Source organism: Xenopus laevis, chromosome 6S, assembly GCF_017654675.1.
Source record: "Xenopus laevis strain J_2021 chromosome 6S, Xenopus_laevis_v10.1, whole genome shotgun sequence".
Taxonomy (NCBI): domain Eukaryota; kingdom Metazoa; phylum Chordata; class Amphibia; order Anura; family Pipidae; genus Xenopus; species Xenopus laevis.
This window is the reverse complement of record NC_054382.1, coordinates 98,061,349-98,085,137: the sequence shown is the minus strand read 5'-3', so window position 1 is coordinate 98,085,137 and position 23,789 is coordinate 98,061,349. Positions and strand designations below refer to the sequence as shown.

Genomic DNA, 23,789 nt, shown 5'->3' with positions numbered 1-23,789 from the left:
AGCAAAATGCAGTTACACAAGGTACTAAGACTGCATGTTAATAAGCTAATTATGTCCCTCAGCTGAAAGCTATCCGGGTTCTAGCTGAAGTTTCCAACCTGCAGACTTTTCATTGCTATCAGGTAATGTGCAGATACTCCTCAGTTTGCTACTGTTGTTTCTATTGTCCTCTGTGCAGACACAGAGGTTATATTTGCCTTTTATTACACTGGGTGCTTGCAGGGTTGGCTGGAGGCTTGCACTGCTGAAGCAGTATGGTAGCCCCTTCCTTACATTGAGTCTGCTCAGTGCTGTAACCTGATGTCATTGGGCCCCACAGCAAATTCATTTTAGGGCCCCTAACATATCCAGAGGTTGTGCTTTTTTACCAATACGTATTGAAATTGCTCTTTATTTGGGCCTCATGGGTCCCTATACCTTTTGGGCCCACCTGCAGCCGCAGGGTCTGCTTCCTCTTTAGTTACGCCCCTGAGTCTGCTCCTTAGAAGCAGTCTGCCACCAAGGATCTGTCTGGATTATTCCTACTGTCTAGCGCATATTATCTGGTTAGGTGCCTGTATTCCTCTGACTTCTTGTATAGTTGTCATCTGAGGTCTTAGGTTTGTGAGCCCGAGTTCTCTGCGCAGACACAGTAGGCAAGTGTGCTCTTATTACACCTGGTATTTCCAGGACCGGCTAGGGGTTTGTTCGGCTGTAGCAGCATTGTACCCCATTTTTTCCTATGATGTTTCCACACTTAACAGGCAGTGTTCCGAGTTATATGGTGTCTTTTTGTGTGATGTAGGCCTTCTCTTAGATATTCTATTCCCATCTGGTGGCTTTTGTTGGGAGCTCAGTTGTAGTTATACTACATCTACTGAGTTTTTGTGACTGTAGGTTTCCCTTCTTTAATTGTTGGTAGATTAAAGGGCACTTACTGTTATGTCTATTGGCACCTTAACATGCTTGAAGCCAACTTGTAGTCTATGGCCCTTTGTGTGGCCTCTGGCTTTCATTATGGCCCTTGGCTTGGGTTAGAGCCCTTGTTTTGGTCCATGGCTTTTTACCATGGTCCTCGGCTCCTGGGTCTGCTGGCCTTTTACAAGGGCCCTTGTTCTGCTGGCCTGTTGCATGAGCCTTTGGCTCATGTGGTCTTTTACCCTTGGCACATTTGTTTGCTTGTCCTTTTACCTGGGTTATTATGGCTGCGGGCCTGTTCTCATGGCCCTTAACTTAGGTGCTTGCTTGCCTTTTACCAGGGTTCTTGGGCTGTTGGCCTTTTCTGTGGCCCCTGGCTAAGGTGGCCGCTAGTTTTTATTATAGTCCTTGTGGGCTTGTGGCTGCCAGTCTTGGCTGTGACCTATGGTGCATAGGTCGCCAGGCTGTGGCGGCTGATAGGCATGGTTACTATTCTTGCTGTGGCCCTTGGTGGGCATGTCTGTTTGCCTTGCGGCAATCCTTGGCAGGACAACAGCCATTGGTTTTGTCTTGTCTGCAATCCTTGCAGGTATGGTTCTGGTTACACCAGCAGTAGGCATGATTGACTATTTGGTTGGATCTAGCATGGGTTGTACCATCAGCTGGTGTTTGCTCTGAGTTTCACAGCCCATAGCTAATTTTGTTGCTGATTGGTATTCAGCAGCTGATGTTGGTCATATGTTGGCTTACAGCTAACCTTTTCTTCTGCCTTACATGCATTGTTTTTGGTCTTGTATGCCACTGCTTATTATCAATAAGGCTGGCTTGTGGACCAGGGTTTTGCAAGTTCAACAACTGACGTGCTCCGTTGTTGCATGTATGGAAATTGACTTTTGTGTCAGGTGCCAGTGCAGTTGGTTACCTTGTCCCTAAGGGTGGCATTAACAATAGCTGGCTTATTTACTATTGCTTGTGTATTCGAATTCCAAGCTGGTTTTTTGCAAACACTTCAGCTGACGGGCATCTTGACCTGCTAGTGTGACAATGGCCTTGCACATCTATGTTGGAATACATAATAGCTGGCTGGTCCACCACTGGTTGCATGTATGGTGGCTGGCTCTCTGCCAGTGGATTGTGCATCATTGCTGGTTGGTACCAGTTTTTGTAGGCTATAAGCTCCTATTGCTGTTTGACCATATTTAAGTGGTATGTATAATTGATCTCTTGTGATATCTTTTGACATATTTTTTTGCCCTGTATTATGTATGTACATTCTTTTCTTTTTAAATATATCTAAATATGACTATTCAAATACCACCTGGTCTTGCTGTTTATTTGGTGTGCAGGCCCTTTTTGGTTAACATTGTTCTGTGTTTGGCCTTATATGGGGGCTTTGTAAGGGCTTTGTTTGCACCCATATGCTAACTATATTGTATATATCTTATACTAGAGTGCCCTCCATTTGAAAATATTTTCTATAAGCTTCTGGCATGCCTGATTTTGGATTGTGATCCCAGCTGTTGGCTGGTTCAGTAGCTTCTATGTATGGTCACAGGTTTGGTTCAGTTTTTGCATAAACTGTAGCATTGTGCAGCTTGAGCTGTAGTGGCCTCTGCTTTTGTGGGTGTTTTCTAGAACTGTAATTGGCTTGGGTCCCATTGCTTGCTTGTGTAGCAGTTGGCTGGGGCAACAGCATAGCTTACTGGTAGATGGCTTTAAGTCACATTGGTTGGTTCAGCAGCTTATCCTTGTGCTGTTGTATACCCAGTTTAGATTTGGTGGTTGGTGGAGCTACTGGGCTGTACCAGCATGGCTCTACAATGGTTACAATGATATGCTGATTTATGATAACCCAGAGTTGGTGTTCATTTAGTTAAGTCTTCATTAGGTGTTATTAGCCTGGAGTTAGTGGATCTTGGACTGATCTCTGGTGTAGAGGTGACTCCGGTCAGCACTGGTTTGAGCTGCTTCCATTAAGATGCAGGACCAGGCTAATGTGGGCCAAGACTTTTTAGGGCCACTTGCTATTGCTGAGGATCGTGTATTTCTCCAGCACTGGTGATAGATGCATTCAAGTTGTGTTTAGTTTCTGATCTAATTGATTTCCTGGTGGTTTCTAGGGTGTTTTAGTTCTGAGATGGCTATTGCCATCATTCTGGTTTTGTCCTAAGGCACCTTTTTGTTTTAACAGTTGCAGGATTTTTGTTCTTCCCCAGGTGGGGTTTTGTCAGATAACCATATTGCAGGTATCCCTCTAGTCACTGAGGGAACGTTTTTAAACAGAATATGTTTATTCTTAATCTGCAATGCTTGATCCTCAAGTACCGGTCTCTGTAATTTTGTGGTTGATTTTGTAGCTCTTGTTAATCGTTTACCATGTCCTAGGACATGTTCTTGTGCCTTTTATCTACCCTTTTCAGGAGATATACATTTTATCAGCTCCCCTGTTGGATGGATGTGATGCTGGCCTTTTCTCAGGGCCTCCTTAGCATCCGTTTGGTTTTTGCATTATGTTGGTTATTCCCACCCCTTGTTTTCGGTGCATGGCTTGGTAGATCCCATGTGTACTGACATGGAGGGACGTAGAAGAAATAGAGAATTTTACTTACCTACTTGACGTAAATTCCTTTTCTTCTAGTCCCGACATGTCAGTACAGGGTTTCCCATCCCAATTATTTATTTTGGTTACTGTACTGCTATGGCAAAAGTATAACTGTGGTGAGGAGGAAGTCATGTGGTCTTATAGGTCATGATTCATTTTGATTGGCTATGTTATAGGTCCTACCTCCAGGTCTGGGAGGGGCAATGCCCCATGTGTACTGACATGTCGGGACTAGAAGAAAAGGAATTTACGTCAAGTAGGTAAGTAAAATTCTCTATATTGTAGTCATAAAGTGAAAGTAAATGGTGTCTGTTTTGAGAAATTCTAAAAAAATTTATGAATTGCATTTAGTATCACCTTCAATTTAGCTTTTCACATTATCACTTACCATAAATAGCCATTAGGTGGCAGTGCTGCTTGAGCCCAATTAATTTCTCTCTTCTGTGTTGATCACACCAGCTCAATTTGAAATGTTAACTCAGATTAGATTTCGCCCTTACAATTTTGCCATTTCTTAATGGGAATATAGAAATGGAAAGCATTATCAATAAAATAAGGCATGAAAATATTCAGGTTAAAAATTTGAATCAAATTGATTACAGTGTGATTCAGTGTATGGGATCCGTTATTCGGAAACCCGTTATCCAGACAGCTCGGAATAACGGAAAGCCCGTCTCCCATAGGCTCCATTTTAGCCAAATAATCCAAATTTTTTAAAATGATTTCCTTTTTCTCTGTAATAATAAAACAGTACCTTGTATATTATCCAAACTAAGATAGCTTTAATCCTTATTGGAAGCAGAACCAGCCTATTGGGTCTATATACTGTTTACATTATTTTTTAGTAGTCTTAGGGTATGAAGATCCAAATTACAAAAAGATCCCTTATCCGAAAAGTCGTAGATCCCGAGAATTCTGGAAAACAGGTCCCATACCTGTACAACAATGTGTCATTAAACTCGCTGCTATTTGTGTCACCTAAAATTCACTTTTTAAGTGCATAGTAAAGGGATGCTTCAATGAAAAAAAATGTTAATGCTGTTATAAAGAGAGGTCATGCTATAGTTTGTGCTCTTGGTTTGCTACTGAGATATTGAGATATTTTCAGTGTCAGTTCTGTGAATATGAAGTACAGTGGGAGTTGTTTATTAAGGATATTAGGTACAGAGGGTCAAGGACATACGGCCACAAAATGAAGGGCCCAGTGACACTGCAGATGCAGGACTAACCCATAAAACGGGCAGGATATCATACCAGCCCAGCCAGCTCAACAAAGTAGTCAGAGAGATCAGCAGGAGACCAGGGGGCTAGGCTTAGGGAACTGTCAGAAACCATTAAAAATCATGAAACGTCTGCGTATTTTTTAAATTATGTATATTGCAAAGTTCCCCTTTAAACTCAACATGGATTTATGCTGGATTGGTTCCCATCAAAGCATTGGTATGTTATTGCAGACACACAGCAAGGTGGGCACAAGGAATGGCACATGACATTAACAGTTTTTAGAGATTTAAGGATAATGAGTTTATGGATAAAAGATTCCATACTTTTACAAAATTATTACAATGCTAGATACATTTGTCTGTTATAATTGTAAAATGTCTAGGATCCATTGACTCCTTAGAATTTGGAGGTCTTTCAAATAAAAATAATTTCAACATATTTTCATGTCCTTAAAGGGGATCTATCGCGAAAATCAAAATCTCCTAATGGATAGTTGAGGTGAAAATAATAATATCTTGAAATATATTTCTTTAGCAGAAATGCTTACTTTTTTTGTAAAATGACATTTTACTACATGCAATGAGGGTGCTTTCTCTGAGAGACAGTTCAAGCTACTGCTGAATGGGAGTGGCTTCTCACTAGCTATGATGTCACTTAGCAACTAGCAAAGTCCCACCCTCCTACATGCTGAATAGCATCCTCACACCAACTGTTACTCTGGAAGCTCAGTTTGAGGAAAGTAAGCCTGTCAAGGTATGCACATTCTCCCAGTCATGTACAGACAGAGTGACTGGTAAATATTCTACTGAGTCCCTGTCCCCTTGTTCCCCCCCCCCCCCCCCCGCTGGGTCTGCTTCCTCTATAGTTACGCCACTGACCACCTTTACTCTGACTAATAGTGTTGCTTGCTCCTTTGAAGACCCATACCCCAAGTGTGCATCTAGGTCTATGCAATAAAATTAGGAGTAGTATGTGTTACCTGAAGTTCTAGCACTACTTAACACTGACTTACCTGTGTGTAGTGGGTGTGTGTAACCTGCAGCCTTTCAATTGGGATTGCACTACAACTACTGGGCATATCTTGAAGTTGTATATCAACAACAGACATTTCTGAAAATCACCTAAAAATATTGCAATTGGCTGCATTTATTTTACCCAATTTCTTACATACAACTGGAAAACACCATAAATATTAACGACAAGAGTCTACCGAACAGTTTGTTGCCCAATATGCATATATATACTAAAGCAGCTGGCATGTACGGACCCCAAATAAAAATAGTGCATATGAATTTTCTCCGTTGCCGATTCGCATTCTATGAACAAAGATCAGAGACTATGCATTGAGTGCCACAAGACCCTCCTAACAGCACAAAGCCCCCCCCCCCAAAATCACATATTTTTGGAAAGTACACAAATCCAACAAAGACAAAGACGTCTTTCTACACCAAACTACCAAACTGCAAAGCTTTTCTAAACGTAGTGGGTTTTTCCAACATTTCAGAATATCTCCTAAAAATGTTGCAGTTTGCCGCATTTATCTCACACAATGTTTTACGAACAAAGAAAAATCACCCTAAATATGGACGTCTGAGGTCTACTGAATAGTTTGATGCCCAATATGCATAGTATGTGGTATGTACAGACCCCAAATTAAAAACGTGCATATGAATTTTCACGCTGACCAACTCAGCTGCTGAAAACAGAGCCCCGACTGTGTTATGTGCCATAGGACCCACCAACTGTAAAAATATCCCCAGAAAACCATATATTTTTGGAAAGTACATATTCTGACGGATCAAACAAGGTAAAATACATCAGTATACCAAAGCACCAAACAGCAAAACTATACTAAAGATACATAAGGAACAATAATAACAGCGTAATTAGTGGCCAAAATAGATTATCCAATAGTCATGCTGCCAAAATAAACAGTTTTTATGGGGGAAAAACACAAATTGGTAAAATGAAAAAGTTAAAAAAATAAAATGTGTATACATGTGTGTACACTTCCAAAAATTGTGTAACAGTGTGTAAGTGTGTTTATAAGTATAAAATAAAAAATGCAAAAAAAAAAATGTTTTTGCTAAAAAATGTGTGTAAGAGTGTATAAATGTATGTAAGTGTTTAAAATAAAGACCACTTACCGTTCCTGGGCGATCTGATGGCTGGAGGAGTCCTGAAGAAGCTGTCTGCAGAGATGGCAAGCAGGAAGTGCGTGGGCGTCGCAGGAGCATGAAGTAAGAGGAGGAAGCGGTGCAGCAAGACAAACGCAAGATCCGATGCGTCTGCCTCTTTTAGGTCGGGCCTGCGACAATCCTGTCGCAGGACCGACATGACAGCCCTCCAGCCTCGTTGCCCAGGGGGCTGTCAATGCTGCTAAAGTTCTGCAGAGGCAGCTAAATTCACAGATGCAGACTACAGCGCTTATAACTGCAATCACGTACGGGGTACGTGCTTGGCAGTTAAAGCCCTTGCCTGCCTATACGGCGTACGTTCTTGGCAGGCCAAGGGTTAAGGGAAGAGGCAGAAATAAAAATTAACTAATTTAAAAAATTTAATTTTGTGTCAAATTGCACAATGGACACAGACTACAGACTGATTCTCCAGGGAAAGTGTTTTCAGCAAGTGAATGGTTAATGATGGACAGAGATTAGGGGTTAATCAGGCAGTTTATGAGCTTTGCTATGGGGGGGAAACCTGATCTGGAGGCCAGAGGAGTACAGAATACACAGTACAACTAGTACACAGGTAGAACCATCAGTGTCACTGGCATATTGAAAATTAAAGGGAAACTAAACCATGGGAATCTGATATGGGTATAAATTGCTTGTTCAAATGTTCATTATGCTGTAGGTTATAAAGTGCCCAGTGTGTCATTTCCCCAGTTACACAGCACAATATGGGTGCAGCCAGGTTGATCTGTGGGTGACGGACGAGAGACCATTAAGCATCGGTAGCTCACTGGCTTCAAAGCTTCTTTAATGCTTTGCCTTATATTTATGAAGAAACTCCTTCTCTCCCCTGAGCCAGCACCCCCCCCTGCAGCCAGCACCCCCTGGAGCCAGCACCCCCCTCTGCAGCCAGCAAAAACCCCCCCGGAACCCTTCCCCCCCTCTGCAGCCAGCACCCCCCTAGAGCCAGCTTCCTCCTCCCTGGAGCCAGCACCCCCCCCCCTGAGCCAGCATCCCCCCTGGAGCTAGCACCCCCCCTCTGCAGCCAGCAAACCCCCCCCTGAGCCAGCATCCCCCCTGTAGCCAGCACCCCCCCTCTGCAGCCAGCAAACCCCCCCCCCCGAGCCAGCATCCCCCCTGGAGCCAGCACCCCCCCTCTGCAGCCATAAAAATAAAAAAATAAATAAAAAAGCCAGAAATAATGAATTTCTATTTTTAATTTACTCATTCCTGTCTATGCAATTCCAAAGTTTAAAGGAGAAGGAAAGGTTAAAACTAAGTAAGCCTTATCAGAAAGGTCCATCTAAATATACCAGTAAACCCCCCAAGTAATGTTGCTCTGAGTCCCCTGTCAAAAGAAATACTGCATTTCTTTCCTTCTATTGTCTACACGTGGGCTTCTGTATCCGACTTCCTGCCTTCAGCTTAAACCTCATTGCCCTGGGCAAGAGCATGCTCAGTTTGCTCCTCTCCCCCCCACCCCTCACTTCTCTACTGTAATCTGAGTCCAGAGCAGGGAGAGACTCAGGCAGGAAGTGATGTCACACCACATTAATACTGCAGCTCCTATTCTAAACAAACAGATCGTTTCTAGAGCTTTTTACTCAGGTATGGTAAAACATTCTACAGAATAAATATAGCATTCTAGCTTGCACTATTGCAGCTAATCTATTGGCAATAAGATGCCTCCGTAGCTTTCCTTCTCCTTTAAGCAGATATCAAGAATGTCATTCTGAAGACAAATTTTATTGTTTTTTAAATGTCCAGGTCCAGGTAAAAAATGGTTAATGCACAGTAATAAGAAACAATTGTGCATGGGATTCTTTCATTGCTATATGTATTTCTATTATTTATTCATTTTTAGCAGAAATATTAGGGGCAGATTTATCAAGGGTCGAATTTCGAAGTTAAATAATACTTTGAAATTCGACCATCGAATTGGAATACTTCGACCACGAATATCGAAGTCAAAGTTTTTTTCATCGAATTTGGGTATCCTGCGGTCGAAGTAAAATCGTTCGATCGAACGATTAAATCCTTCGAATCAAACGATTCGAAGGATTTCAGCAAACGATCGAATAATTTGACTTCCAAAAACTTAGGAAAATGCTCTAGAAGGTCTCCATAGGCTAACATAGCACTTCGTAGTATTGAAATCAAAGTTTTTTTTTAAAAGACAGTACTTCGATTATCGAATGGTCGAATTTTCGAACGATTTTACTTTGAATCGAAGTCGTAGTATCCGATTCCCAGTCACCCATTGATATCATCTCTACATGCAGACATATTATCGTTAGCCGACAGAAATCTTTTAACCTGTCCAATTGTCTAAATGACATAAAGATGATATAAAAAATGTCAAGACGATCCACACACAGTCTGAAAATCGTAGAAAATTAATTTTCATGCAACTTCATCTTTGAATCTATGGACAGCTTAACTCTGGTGGCTGACCTAAAATAGTTCCACAATAGGTAATTATTAGTGGTATAATTATAATAGGTAAAAACTTCAAAACTATCTATGCCCAGGGACCTCACCTACTTTTATTTCTACCTCAGCTTAACTGTGTGCCTGAAAAACTTGTGCCAGCCTATTCTATTAATTAAAACATATCCATGGGCTTTCTAACTTCCTGACACTTTGTTGTTTTGCTGAGCAGAGCAGTTGGTAAAACCAATTAACTCAGATAAGCCCTCTACAAAATGAGGTGCTCCTTATCTCATATCATAACAAAAGCTGCAGGTCAGGGTTTGTTTATATGGAGCTTATTATCACTCTTTGTTTATAGGGACAGAAGAATGAGTGAGCTCCATAAAAACCAAAACAATTTCCCTTTAGTGCTTTAAAATGGCCAAAAAAGAAAAAAACAAAAACAAATACATTTTTTTTGTGTTAATTTTTAGCAAAATGTATACAGGAAAATTTATACTGCCCCTTTGTTACAGATGGACATAAATAACTTTGCCACTTGTATTCCTTACTGGCTCTCTGGAACAAAAATCTCCAGTTGTAAATTCTCTATTATCTACAATGTACAAAAACAATAATTATGGTGACATTTCTCATTTAACACTGAAAGATAAATCAAATTATGTTTTTATTATTTATTAGTATGTTTAAAAAAAAAAGCTAAGTTTGTTTAATTATTTGTAACAGCTGCATGTATTCCATGATGGTTTTTTTTCAATATAAATATATAAAGAGTATACATGTCTAGAGAAACTTAGCAGACATGATTAGTGATGGGCGAATTTGCGCCGTTTCGCCGAAAAATTTGCAAATTTTGCGAAAAATTCGCGAAACGGCACCGGCGAATTTTTGCCGCAAATTTTCACGGGTGTTTCGCGAATTTATTCGCTGGCGGCGAATCGCGCAAATTCGCCGCGAATTCGCGCCTGGCGAATAAATTCGCCCATCACTAGACATGATAATGATAATCATATAACTGACCAGCCTCCATGGAATAGTGGGGGGAGAGGTGGGTGCCACCTCTGCAGCAGCCCTGCAACCCTTTATACAACAATTGATTTAAACAATGTTCATTTATTTTATTTCAATTGGTGCACACATTAACAATTTGAACTTTTTATAATCACGCACAGATCACAGCAATTATGGCAGAAATGAAACAAAGAAAAAAAGAAAGTGAGACTATTAGAAAAGAACTGGAAAAAACCGTTGAAGAGGTTGAAGAACTTACTACTGACTTGGAGTCCAAAATCCATAAATTAAGAAATCTTCACAATATAAAGTCTGAGGTGGTATTTGTTGTTTTTGCTTCAGTATAGTCATAAAGGGTAATCAGGTATTATTACATTATAAAACCTGATGTTTCCCCGATAAGGGGTCTTTCTGTACTTTGGATCACCATGCCTTAAAGAAGTATTTTTTAAGTATTTATTATTATTAAGTATTATTATTATTAATAACATGTTTTTATAGACATCACATGAATTACACACATAGAACATAGGGTGTTACATACACCACAACCAATACTGGTACAAAATGTGAGGAAGGCCCTGTGCAAAAGAGCTTGCAATCTAAAGGGAAGGGAATAAGACACAAGTTGTGGAAGTGGGCAAGATGAAAATTAAGTGGGTGAGAGATGTAGTACTGTATGGGGTAGGTTTAAGACCGGTGCCTAGGGCATCGGACCTAAATACAGTCCTGAACAGAAAGGTTGGGAGAAAGTCGGACAGAACCTGGGACAGAATTCCAGAGGAGGGGTGCAGCCCTTGCAAAGTCTTGAATGCTGGCATGTGAGGAGGTAATGCGAGAAGAGTTGAGTAGCAGGTCAGTAGAGGAGCGCAGTAAGCGGTTTGTTGAGTATATAGAGATGAGTTCGGAGATGAAGGGTGGGGCAGAGTTATGAAGTGCTTTGAATGTCAGGGTCATTAATTTGAATTTTATTCTGAAAGGTAGCGAAAGCCAGTGCAGGGATTGACTAGCATGGCAGAGGAGGAGCGGTTGCTGAGGTTTATGCCCCTCGCAGCAGTGTTCATTATAGACTGGACAGTCTCTGGAGGGGAAGGCCAATTACAATAGAGTTATAGTAGTAGAGACGTCATATGACGAGAAAGTGAAAAAGAATTTTAGCGGCATCTTGGGTGATAAATGATCGTATTTTGGATATGTTCCTTAGGTGGAAGTGACATGATTTAATAAGTGACTGGATATGAAGAGTGAAGGACAGGGTAACATCTAGAAATACCCCAAGGCACCGGGCCTGGCGAGATGGGGTGATTGTGGAATTGTTAGCTATGATAGATACTTCCGGGATGTTACTGGTGTTAGTTGGAGGAAAGGGAACCATTTAAAATATACTCAGCACTTTTAAACAGTAAAACATGAAGTATGTTATTCACTATGTAACAAACCCCAAACCCAACTATAAAAGTTAAATATATAACATTGGAGTTTATTTTTAGTGTAAGGTACTGCTAGCAGTGTCATTGAGTAATGCAGTGAACCCTTCCCTTAGTGAAATATAGAAGTAAAAAGTGACAAAGATCACATTATTAGTCTTGCAGAGCAAAGGGGTGGAGAATAAGGTATATGTCTTTGTCGTAAGCTGTGCAGTCTGTTTATTACTCTCATGTTTTAATGGTTATTCAGATGAGGATATTTTTTATTTTATTTTTTAAATCAGTAGCTTTGTTGATGGAGACCTGACTTACAATAATTAAATAAATAACCACTGTAATATTTTAGAATGTAGAATTTTTGTGTTATTAGGTAGCCACAGTGCTCTATTTGGGTAAATAAATGATTCACAGTTATTGGTGATATCCCAATGCCCTAGTGAGAGTGCTAATTAAAAACTGAAAATTCTCACTGTTACTGACAGACATACTGTAAATGAAAAAACTAAAAGTAGCTAATAGTATTTTTTTCTACAAACCCAAGTCACAGTAATCCCCCCCAACCTGTGGAAAAGATAATGTTGACCTGCAAACATTGAAGACAATGTTTTTTTAATCTTTTAAATAGATTGCATGCAAGTTTTATGTCCTGATAAAACAGTAGTCCGGAACTTTCTGCTGAAACCAATACATGAGCTTAAAGGGAATGTTAACCCAAACATATAAATATAAAAAATAAAAATATTAATAAACATAATTCTAAGCAACTTTGCAATATAGTTTTATTACAAATGTTCTATGTTTTTAAATTTGTATAAGTATTGCTATTGTATTAAGTTATTTGTATATGTAATGCAGTGTTTGTCCCTTTCTATTCTCTACCCTGATGGCTCAGACTGTGGAAACAATGTAAGACAAAGCAGACCTGTCTATGCTGGGGAATTAAGACATTTGCAAAATTGTTTAAAAAGTAACAACCAGGAGTTAAGCAAATGCTGTTTCAATTTCAGTTGTTTTTATAAATATCTTTAAAAGCACTGAAATATTAATTTATATATTTTGGAAAGTTGCTTAGAATTATGCTTTCTTTTATTAGGCACATTTTTTATTTGTTTGACTTGCCCTTTAATTCATTAAGGATTGCCAGAAACTGAGGTTATAGGCAAATATATAGGCAGAAGATATCAAAGACTTGACATGGTACCAGGATAAGTGTCATGTTAAGGGCAGGAGGAGAAACAGCAATGGCAAAACAAATTTGGACAGGGAAGGTAGTGTCTGTTACAATTCATGTCAGCTAGGAAAATAAATTATTCTAGAAATAAATTTACATAGGCTCACTGGCACCAAAGCACATCTCGCAGAGCAATTATTTATGAAGCCAGATTAGCCACACAAAGTATAGAACAATGTTTCCTTTCATCAGGTACCTGACGGAGGGAGGTGTGGACCCCCCGAAAAGTTGTTTTATACTTTGTGTGGCAAATCTGTCTTAATAAAAGAATCTTTGCACAGCAAGAAGTGGTGAAGTGCTATGACTTTTTTTTGAGTATTCTGCAATATGATGATGCGGACGTACATCTAGGAATAGCAACACAGTGTATATCAGCACCTGAGAAGTGTCAGTAGGGCTCCCTACATATCTGTGAACCAAAGCACAGCTCACCACCAGCATGTAATAATTGTGCAAGCAGGGCAATGCAGCTGTTCTCTAAAATCAAATACACACACATATATATATCTATCTATCTATAGATAGATCTATCTATCTATCTATCTATCTATCTATCTATCTATCTATCTATCTATCTATATATATATATATATATATATATATATATATATATATATATATATATATATATATATATATATATATATATATATATATATACACACACACAGTGTATATCCTGATGACGATCCCCCTGTGGATTGAAGCGCGTAGATGTGAACATGGAGGAATAACGTTTTAAGCAAGTTTTTGCATAACTCCACTTGCCATGAGTGCTTTCTGTTGTTGGGCTATAAATATAGAGATATATATATATATATATATATATATATATATATATATATATATATATATATATATATATATACATATGTATATATATTTATCTTAAAGTCCAAATGGCTAAAAGAAAGTCCAATAGGATCAGCACAGTTCCCATTAAGTTCTATAGGAACTCGACTGCTTATATATGCCGAGTTTTGTATTAGAGTTTTTCATCATTTGTACACTTTAAAAATCTTAAACTTTTAGAGTTTGAGGGAAATAAGAAAAACACACATTTTTAGAAGGCAATTTGATTGTTAGTAAATAGGCCCCTTAGTGTACTTAGCTTGTACTTAGATGTTACATGTACTTTATGCACTCATTTATACTGTATACTTTATGCTGATATTATCAGTATAATATTTGTAATTATTATTAAGTGCTTTTTCTCTTTCTTCTCCAGAAGTGGAAACATACTACAGAAAAAGCAGGATTCTGAATAGAAGTTCAATATAGCAAGTCAGCATCTAGGAACCAAAAGGGACACCTTGAAACAACAATCAAGTGATACACAGGTGAAAATTTTGACATGTATTAGTCAGCTGGGATAATATTACATTTCATTCTCACGGGAACAGTCCATTTCTACACAGCTGCCCTAGATTTATATTGTAGTTTTCATGTCTTTTGTTCAATCTAGATTTCAATTGACATTGGGGTCACTAGAGAGACAGATTTTCTGTTCACTTGCTAAACTAGAGCAGGTTGCTTGAGGGCTTTAGGAAATTATATAAAAATCAATAAAGAAAAGGTTTCACATATAATGGAAATTGCCTGCTTATTACACTTTTGCACAGCAGGTGGCGACTGTTTGTAAATGATGGTGACCACTTTGTTAGTCATCAGATTGTAACCGCTTCTAAACAGAAGCATTGTGAACAAACACACATGTATATAATCTATATTGTGCACTGAGTAATATGATCATGAGTTTTGCTTTGTGTTGACATACAAATAAATGCAAGACTAAATCCATTAATTACATATTTTACAATTAAAGATACTGTTGTGATGCTGCTTCATAAGGCCAGCAGTTGTATGTCACACAACAGAAAGATCCCAAGGTGCCAGTCCCATATTCAAATTAGGCCCTGGCATCTCAAGTACACAGAGGCCCAAACAGTCACCCAGTAGCCCACTAAATAGTGACTGTGACATCTTACAGCAGCCCTTCTGGTCTGGCATTTGCCAGAATCCACAGATTCCCAGTGTGGGCCTGCCAGGTGCTACATATACTCATCTTTCTGATTCCTCTTCCATGTTCAATTCAACATCACCCCATGTACCAATTCCTCACTCTCTGTTCACACTCAAAATCACCCCCCGTAGTGTGCCTTTTGATCATTTACCGTAAGTACAGATTGGATTTCACAACCATTATGTATTACTTATTGTTCCCTTTAAATGAAATGTAGACACTAAAGGGCAGATTTATTAAGGTTCGATTGATAAATTAGAATTTTCGATTTTTTTTTTATGTGTCGAACGCACAAATTTGAATTTAAAAGCACCAACTCAAATGTTAATTTGAAAGTGAAATGTATCACACCTTGACCATGGAATCAGTTCTAATTTGAATATTCGCCACCTAAAACCGAATTTATTTACAAGTCAATGGCAGAGGTCCGTGACCCATTTGAAGATGTCAACAGCCTGACATTCGAGTTATTTTCGTAGGAAAATTTTCGGGTTGTATTTTAGATTCTATAATTTTTTCATAAATAACCTCCCATTCAAGTTGTGAGTAAAATTCACATCAATTTGAAATTCGACCTTTGAAAAATCTGCTCCTTAGGGGCCTATTTACTAACATTGAAAACATTTTTCAAGGATCTCTTAAAATGTGTAGTTTTCCTATATTTCTTAAAAACTCGAGATTTAATAAGTGTAAAAACCACAAAAACGTCCAATACAAAAATTGACCACATTGAAGTTGTCATGGTCCTATAGATGTCAGCGGGAGTTGTGCTGGTCTTATTGGACTTTTTTTTAAATCAATTTGGGTTTGTAGAGATTTTCTCATTTTATTTTCACTAGAATTTGTCCAAAAAACTCAAATTTTTAGAGGTTTTAGAGGTATTCATAATTATTTTTTCCAGTTCATTAAGCGCTTTTCATTTGTGCTTTTTAAATTCGGATTTTGAATTCCAAAGCATTCGTAGTTTTAGAGAAAGTGAGTTTAGTTGTGATTTCAAGGACCTCTAAAACCACTAAAATGAGACTGTTGATAAATAGGCCTCCACTGGGTGGATTAACCTCTTATCTGCTCATTTGGCTGGATGTCAGAGCAGATTATTTTGTGATAGTGTCCATTTAAATATGATTAATCTGTTTATAGGACAATTTAAAAGCTCAAGGGAATAAATGAGAATAACCGATGAACAAAAATTGGAAAATTGGAATTGATTTTTTATTACCTATTCTTTTCTCCCAGGACCAGCTTTCCCGGGTTTTTGAGCAAATTAAAAATGCCATGGAAAACATAGATAAATTGCTTTCAGGAGCAGAAGATTTAATAAAGTATGGAATTGTAATTGAAAATGCAAAGAGATCAACTAGAGCATCAGTCACAAAGTTACAGTAAGAAATTTATCTAATTTCTATGTCCAGAGATTGCCCATCACATAAGCAGTGCTTTACTTCTTCTTGGTCTTGATTACATTTAAATGGCATGAGTTATGCTTGTTTTCAAAAATATTTTTGTTTTTGTATACCTGTTTCACATTTCAATACATGTTCATTAGTGAAAAATTACACGTGATTTGACACTTATAATGGCTAGCATTGCTGTGTCTTCTTAGGGAGGGGTTATAGGTTTTTTCGGCAGCAGTTAGGATCAGTTTGCTCATATGCAGTTCAACACCAGTCCATGACAAAACATGGAGCACACACACAGACACGCTGCTCCCACACTCCCACACACAGTTTTTAAAAGATTTGAAGAGCAAATCATTTTTGCACAGTTTACAACCAGAGACATCAATTTACCCATGTCACTAGGCTTATAATGATCCAATCCTGGATTTTCAAAACTGTAATTCCTCTTAACTCAATGGAGGTTATTTTCTAATGTCCGAAATTTCTCATTATTTTAGTAATACCAATTCGACCAAACCCCCATCCATATTTTTACCTGATTTATCAATGCATTAACTTGCAAAAAATCTGGTGCGTTATAAGACTCAATAAAATAGGTAAAAATTCTGGATCCTACAATTTTTTTCAAATTTGACTCCTGAAAACTCCAACTTTTTCAGATTATTGCCTGAAAACCACAAATTATTCAGATTATTATATGAAACTCAGCACAGATCATGATATTTTCCAATTGTAAAAGGAACATCTACCTTTGACTTCTACATGACCTCAGCAGATTTGAGATGGAGTACTTTTTTATTCAGACTTTTAGCAGCCTCTGGGTTTAATAAATCTTATAGGTTTTTTTTTCTACAACAAAAAGGTTGTTTTTTCCCCTTTAAAACTCTGACCAGAAATAAAATCGGATTTTAGTAAGTAACCTCCTAAATGATAACATGAAATAAGATTTAAAAATGCCTGAAGAGGCGAGTTGACTTCTGTGTACAGGAAATTTTTAAAGCATTGTAATATATAAATACCTGACATGTATTTATATACTGCAATTATACTGCAATTAAAGGCTTTGCATACCTATTTTCATGATCTTATGTAAACTTTTGCAACACAGGAAAGCTATGTAGGCATTTTATTGGCAATAGATTATCTGCAATAGTGAAAGCTAGAATGCTATATTTATTCTGTAGAATATTTTACCATAAAAAGCTCTAGAAGCTCTCTGATTGTTTAGGATAGCAGCTGCAGTATTTGCTTGGTGTGACCTCATTTCCTGCCTGAGTCTCTCCCTGCTCTGGGCTCAGATTACAGCAGAGAAGGGAGGAGAGCAAACTGAGCATGCTCACGCCCGGGGTAAGGAGGTTTAAGCTGACGGCTGGAAGTCTAATACAGAAGCCCATGTGTACACAATAGAAAGAAAGAAATGCAGTGTTTCTTTTGACAGAGGACTCAGAGCAGCACTACTTTGAGTGTTTACTGGTATATTTAGGTGGACCTTTCTGATAAGGCTTACTTACTTTTAACCTTTCCTTCTCCTTTAAGGGCTTTGTTCACTTTTTCCAGTTCAGTTTTCAGATCAGCAGAAATAAATAATTTTTTCCAGTTACTATCTAATTTCTTTTTGTGACTGTTTTTCTAATGTTGCAGTTAGTTTTTCAACGGGGGGGGGGGTCTCTGTAAACTGTTTTAAATGATACATTTGTTGATACATTCCTTATATCCCTGAGTATCATTAAAAGCAGGTGTTAGAATTGATACAATAGTTATAATTTAAAAAAAAAGTCAGAATTCAAAGAGGAAAAATGCAATCTTTGCAACTTTGCAGTTGAAATTTTTTTTTTGCGTTACTTATGTTTGTCTTTCTATTTTGCATAGTTCTGCATATCTCCCCACTGAAAAAAACATTTCTAGTTTATAGAGCCAGTAAAGTAATTAGAGTACATTGCTATAGGTCATCTCAGAGATACTAGCACAGGTATAGGACATGTTATCTGAAATGCTCGGGACCTAGGGTTTTCCTGATAAGGGGTCTTTCTGTAATTTTCTCCATACCCTAAGTCTACTGAAAAAAACTTTTTTTTAAAAGTTTTTTTTTTAGCATTTTAAATCAAACAATAGAATACAGAGGGGAATAGCCCCTTAATCAAGAGAGAAGAAATAAGGAAGCAAGAGAGAGAGGAGGAGATAAACAAGAAGGAAAAGGTGAGCTGGGGGAAGGTTACTAAGTTAAAAACATTACATATATGTTTTTACTGCTTCAGTTCTATGTTTCTATCTGATTTCTAAATCAACGAAGGGTCGGAAAGGGGCATACGAGCCGCAGTCGCAGCTGCAAATCTTTAATTTAACATGACATGTTTCGGACCGCATGGATCCTGTTTCAAGTGTCAGTTTCTGCTTGGATAAAGAGTCATTAATGAGTTTTTTCCAGAATTTTCAGTGTAGCAATATTGCCTTTTTGCATAGAAGAATAGCTGCAAATAGCACAACTTAGCGGTAGCATTTCCACAATACCCAGAAGACATAGGCTGGGTGAGAGTATATTAGGGAATACTAAGGCAGTTTCAGCATAATTATGTATCTTTCGCAAAATCTCTAAATAATTTGGCATTTTCAGAAGACATGGAGCAAAGTACCCACCACATTTAGACATTTAGGACAATGGTCCGAGATTCCAGGATAACTCCTAGCTAATCTTTGCAGGTGAGATAAACTCTTTTAAGGAATTTGATCTATATGTATCTGTCCGTACTAGAGATAGTGAGTTGAGGTACTAAAGCTATAGCATCTTTCCATGTCTCTTCCTCTAAATCTAGAATATCTTCACACCAGTGTTGTTTAGCTTTATTCAATTGGGTGGTGTTGGACTGCATCAGTATGATATACATATAGGTTAGCACTTTTGCCAAATTTGTCTGGCGGAGATATCGCTCCAAGGTAGTTTCAGTAACCACTAATGGTCTAAGGGGACATTGAGTCTGAAAGGCATGCTTCAGCTGCATGTCACTAAACAGCACATTCGCTGGGAGTTGAAATGCAATTTGAAGTGCATGGAATTGTTAACATTCCCTATCAACTATAATGCCCTCTAATGTTTTGACTCCTGAAGCCACCCATCTTGCAATATCGGGTACTGTTTTAAAGTCTGGGCGGTACTTATTGCCCCAAATGGGGTTCTGTTTTGACCAGCTCGGCTGCTTATTCTGGGCAATTTTTTTTTAACATATCTCTGTTTATTAGTTTTCATTCAAACGATACATGTATCAACATTGAATAAAGTAAGCAAAATATCAGTATAGTATTACAAACAATACGTTTTATCAGTTTACATCTCTGATCTATTGAGACAATGTTGATAATAAAATTTTGTATTCAACCACTAATCTAAAGAAAAATAAAAATAAAAAATAAATCATAGAAATAAAGTTTCATAACTTTTGTTAAACCGTGATCTCAAGTAATCGTGCTTTTATATATTGGTAGCAATTATCTGTGTTCCCAACCGTGTCACTTTGACAACAATTGTCTTATGGGTAGGAGGTGATGTTATCTAAGTTGTAATGGAAAAGCAGGGGACTTCTTAAAATCTTCCCAAGGTTGCCATATAGTGTTGTGGCTTTCTCTTTTGTTCTCAAGTATCGCTGTCAGATAATGCATTTCTTGGATGTAGTTGAGTCTAAATATAAACTGAGGCACAGAAAGAGCCGGAGAAATCCAATTAAGTGCAATAACCCAGCGTGCTGCTGACCATATTTGCAATAATAAATAGTTAGCTGATTTGTCAAAACCAGGGAATGGGTAGTTCAATAAACTATGCTCTGGGGCTCGTAATATTGGGTTGTTAAATACCTCTGACGCTAACTGTATTATGGCATTCCAATAGTTTTCTACAATCGGACAAGTCCACCAAGAGTGTTTATAATCGCCGAACTCTCCACAGCCTCTAAAGCATTGTGGGGTCGAGGTAGAACAATTGGCATGTTTACGTGTTGGTGTAAAATACCACCGTGAAAGGACTTTATACGCCATTTCACGTATTGCAATATTAGGTGATATTTTATGTGTTGAGTGCAATGCTTTAGACCAGTGTTCTGGAGTCCATGTTAAGGCTAAATCTTTCTTCCATGCTAAAGGTAGTGTAAGAGGGTGATGTAACCTCAATGAACATCAAATAGATTGTAGAAATATTTCCTTTAGTAACTATTGCATTTTTATAAAGGTGCTCAAACAGTGAGCCTGTGAGAGAGGGTTTTCGATGTAATTGGGAAAAATAGAAATGAGACAATTGGGAGTATCTCAAAAATTCTCTGGGATGAATTGCTAATGTTTCTTGCAGAGTTATCCAAGATTTGAAACCCGTAATTGACAACAAATTATAAAATTTAGTAACATTATGAGAAGTCCACCATTGAAAATCCTTATGATTTAATCCTGGAGGAAAATCAGGATTTCCTACCAATGTCTGCATATAACTGTTTACATTTTTTGGAATTAACTTATTTTTTAGTAACATCCAAAGTCGTATGAAAGTGATATGAAATTTAACAATAGGGTTTGTAATAGGGTATTTCCGAACATTATTCGTGGTTAACCACAATAGAGCAGATACTTGCAAAGGGTATATAGAGGTGTTCTCAAAGTCTACCCATCGAAGTATACCTGGCACATTGTGCCATTGAATTATCTGTGCAATTCTGGCAGACCAGTAATAGTTTTTCAAATTTGGAACTTTTAGACCGCCTTGTGACTGTGACCGATATAATATGTTTTTATTGAGTCTATGATATTTATTTTTCCATATAAAATGCCAAATATGTCTCTGTAATTGAGTCAAATCCCGAGTTTTTACTGCAATAGGTAAAGCCCTAAATAAATATAATATTTTTGGGAGAACTATCATTCGTATAGCAGCGATGCGTCCAAACCAGGAGATATGTAAGGTGTTCCAGTCTACCAAAAAACGTTGCAACTTATTATACATTGTAGGGAAATTAAATTTATAAAGAGTCTTTATAAAAGTTTTTGTAACTTTGATTCCTAAGTAATCTACTGTAGTAGTGCGCCAATGAAATGGGAAATTTAGCTCTAAGAGTTTTAATTGGGATTTAGAAATGTTAATCGTTAAAGCCTCAGTTTTAGAAATATTTACTTTTAGACCTGAAATTTTAGCAAATTTATCAAGGAGTGAGAAAAGATTAGGGAGGCTCGTCAGGGGTTTAGTGAGTGTAAGACAAATAACGTCGGCATAAAGATTAAGTTTATGAGTCTGATTATGTTGAGCATATCCTGATATGTCAATATTGTTCCGTATCAGATGAGCTAATGGTTCAATGGCTAAAGAAAACAATAGGGGAGATAAGGGGCAACTCTGACGAGTCCCCCTACGAATCGGAACCTGCAAGGTTTGGTGTCCAAAGAATTTGATATGTGCCAAAGGTTCTTGGTATAAAACTCTTAAAGCATCCAAAAAGGCTCCAGAAATGTTATACCGAGGGAGAATGTGAAATAAATAAGGCCAAGTAACACTGTCAAAGGCTTTATGTATATCTAACATTAATACTAATAGTTGTGTTTTTGAATTATTCGTGTCTGAAATTACATTAAGTAATTTACGAATGCTATCAGTTGTTTGTTGTCCAGGAATAAATCCTGTTTGATCCGGATGTATATCATGTAAAAGTAAGTTTAATTGATGCCTGGCTTCTAAAAGTTGCAGCAAAGAGGTGGAGGAGGAAGTCTGTCGATGCAAGTTTTCTAGTCGTTGGACTTTGGTTTCTAGTGTCGCCAATTGTGTCGTATAAGCCTTTTTGCGTTGGGTGGCTAACTTAATAATTTCCCCACGAATAGTACATTTGTGGGCCGCCCATAATGTACCCATTGACATTTCTTCATCAAGATTATCAACCCAGTAGTTCTCAATAGCGTTAGCAATGTGGTCATGTATATCTGGGTTAGATAATAAAGAATCATTAAGTCTCCAGGAAGGTCTACCAGGTAGGGCTGAGGGCAATCTAATCGAAATTTTCACTGAGGCATGATCTGACCACCTTATTGAATCAATTTCTGCAGTAGTTAAATAAGGCAAGGAAAATTGGGTCAAAAAAATATAATCAATCCGCGAATAAGAGTGGTGGACTGTATTCTGGGCAATTTTAAGCGCCACCTAAAACAATTTCACTACCATTCTAATGGGGGCTATAGTCCTATATACTGGGAAATACCTCTGTAGTGTAACTTAAGCAGGGCCTGTAAGGGAACCTGCAATAGTGGCTTCTAGTGCAAGCACTCGATTGTCTAGCTATAGAACTAGCCACCAATGCATGAAGACAAACTGGCTGGGCAAGGCAAAACCACCACCCATTAGCGGGGCTTGAAGCATCTAAAGGGCTAATCTGGGTTGTTCGCCAGACGATATGAAACCTCTTATAGTTGAGTCATTAAACATGAATTAAACCCAATAGGGTTGCTATACCTCCAATAAGAATTATAAAATTATATAATTCTGCCTCTAGTACCCCATATTAGTTTATTTCTATAGTAGGTAGACATCCACAGGCCAGCAGGAAAAGCTTCAAGAATTTAGATGGCTTAAGGATACTAACCTGTCTGCAAAAAGGTTATTTCTACAAAATATTCAGAAATAAGAACTAAAATTTGCATTTTGCAATAATATTCTTAATCAGTCATTACATTGCAATTCCCTAATTTACTTTGCAAATAGGACATTGATAGTGCCCTGCCATTATACAGTAAATGAACACTTATTGTATACCTGAGAGCCGAGGACAGATTATATGCTCATGCTACAGACACAACAGAAATGTTGAGAAATGGTCTGATACTACTGTTCTATTTGTTTGACCCAACTGGAAGTGAAGAGGAGCTGCAACTCTTTTTGCAACCTCATTTGCAGTAAGGTGCAAATTACATTTTCAGTTTGGACATGTCAAGGATGTTTTGTTGAAATCCCGAGTTCAGTAGCAGTTCAGTAGAGGAGCGTAGTGATCAGTTGGGTGAGTATATGGAGATGAGTTCAGAGATGGGATGTTATGGGTGTTCGTTGGAGGAAAGAGAACACTTCCGTTTTAGAGAGGTTTAATTTAAGGTAGCGTTTGGACATCCAAGTAGAGATAGCAGATAGGCAGGAGGAGACCCGAGTTAGGAGTTCTAGGTTGAGATCAGAAGAGGAGAGATAGATCTGGGTATTGGAAGCATAGAGATGGTATTGGAAGCCATACAAGTTGATTAGTTTGTCAAGGGATAATAATAAGGGGCCCAGGACTTGAGGAACCTCAACAGAAAGAGGTAGGGGAGAAGATGCTACTCCATTGTAGGAGACACTGAATTTGTGTTAAGCCTTGTTGACCACACAG

At 38.1% G+C, this 23,789-nt stretch overlaps 1 long non-coding RNA gene across 1 annotated transcript; it reads left to right on the top strand.

The window, feature by feature from the left end:
- Window positions 1-10,478: 10,478 nt before the first annotated feature.
- LOC108695282 lies at window positions 10,479-16,403 on the top strand. The gene is made up of 3 exons (XR_001932118.2): window positions 10,479-10,658; window positions 14,228-14,339; window positions 16,259-16,403. It is a non-coding gene; the product is annotated as an uncharacterized LOC108695282 (long non-coding RNA).
- Window positions 16,404-23,789: the final 7,386 nt, after the last annotated feature.